Raw genomic sequence first — 1,970 nt, forward strand, 5'->3', positions numbered from 1 at the left:
GGACAAGGGATGATCAAGTCATTGCTTCCTATAGTGTTAGTTTCACTTCTACAGGTTTCCCTCTAGGAGCTCAGTTAGTTGTTATAGGTTAGGGAGAACATATTACATTTGTCCCTTTGGGACAGGCTTATTTTACTCAACACGATGTTTTTACAGATTTCTAATTTTGTTGCAAATGATCAGATTTTATTATTTTTATCACTGTGTACTTTTCCTTAGAGTACACATCCCATAATTTCTTTATCCAGTCTACTGTTGATAGGCATTTGGGCTGATTCTAGGTCTTAGCTATTGTGAATTGACATGCAATAAACATTAAGGTGCAGATGGCTCTTATTTAATTTCCCTTTGGTAAATTCTGAGGAGTGGATTGGCTGGGTCACTTGCTAGGGTTATATTCAGATTTCTGATATATCTCCAACTGTCTTTCATAATGGCTTTACCAGTTTGCATTCCCACCAACAGTGGATTAGTGTGCCTTTTCCCCACATCGTGGCCAGCATCTGTTATTGATTTCTGTATGAAATACATTAGAACTGGGGTGAGATGAAACTTCTCTGTGGTGTTGATTTGCATTTCCCTGAAGACTAATGATCCTGAACACTTTTTCATGTGCCTATTGGCTGTTTGGATTTCCTCTTTTGAAAATTGTCTGTTCAAGTCCTTGGATCATCTCTTAAGTGGGCTGTTTGTTTTGTTTTGTGGAGTTTCTTGATCTCTTTGTAGATTCTGGGTATTAGTCCTTTATCAGTTGCATAATCTGCAAATATTTTCTCCCATTCTGTTGGTTGCCTCTTCACTTTCCTGACTATTTCTTTTGCAGTACAGAAACTTCTGAATTTGATGCAATCCCAGTTGTTAATTTTGTCTTTGGCTGTCTGGGGTCTTTTCCAAAAAGTCTTTGCTTGTGCCAATATTTTGCAGGGTTTCCCTGATGTTTTCTAATAATTTGATGGTGTTGGGTCATAAATTTAGATCTTTAACCCATGTTGAGTGGATTGTTGTGTAAGGTGTAAGATAGGGGTCTTGCTTCACACTTCTGCATTTGGAAATGCAGTTTTATCAGCAGCATTTGTTTAATAGACTGTCCTCGCTCCAGGAATTGGTTTTAGCTCCTTGATCAAATACAGGTTGGTTGTAGTTGTTTGGATTGATTTCTGGTATTTCTATTCTGTTCCATTGGTCTATCTGTTTTTATGAGTACCAGCTTGTTTCAATTATAACTGCCCTGTAGCATGTCTTGAAATTCGGTATTGTGATGCCTCCAGTTTTGTTTTGGTTCCATAAGATTGTTTTAGCTATTGTGGATTTCAACATGCAGAAATATGAAGCAAGATTCCTACCTTACACTTTACACAAAAATCCACTCAACATGGATTAAAGATCTAAATCTATGACTTGAAATAATCAAATTTTTAGAGAACATCAGAGAAATCTTGCAAGATGTTGGCACAGGAAAAGACTTCTTGGAAAAGAGCCCAGAGGCACAGGAAGCCAAAGCCAAAGTTAACAACTGGTAGTATATCAAATTGGCAGGTTTCTGTAATGCATAAGAAACAGGAAAGTGGGCCGGCACCACAGCTCACTAGGCTGATCCTCCGCCTGTGGTGCTGGCACCCCGGGTTCTATTCCTGGTTGGAGTGCCAGACTCTGTCTCGGTTGCTCCTCTTCCAGTCCAGCTATCTGCTGTGGCCTGGAAAGGCAGTGGAGGGTGGACCAAAGTGCTTGGGCCCTGTACCTGCATGGGAGACAGGGAGGAAGCACTTGGCTCCTGGATTTGGATCGCTGCAGAGCACTGGCTGTAGTGGCCATTTGGGGGATGAACCAATGGAAGGAAGATCTCTCTCTCTCTCTCTCTCATTCTCTCTCTCTCTCTCTCTCTCTCTCTCTCTCTCTCTCTCTCTCTCTCTGTTTATGGCTCTCTGTCTCTCTCTAGAAAAATTAAAAAAAACAGGAAACTGAAGATGCCA

This window comes from Lepus europaeus, chromosome Y (genome assembly GCF_033115175.1).
Source record: "Lepus europaeus isolate LE1 chromosome Y, mLepTim1.pri, whole genome shotgun sequence".
NCBI classification, from domain to species: domain Eukaryota; kingdom Metazoa; phylum Chordata; class Mammalia; order Lagomorpha; family Leporidae; genus Lepus; species Lepus europaeus.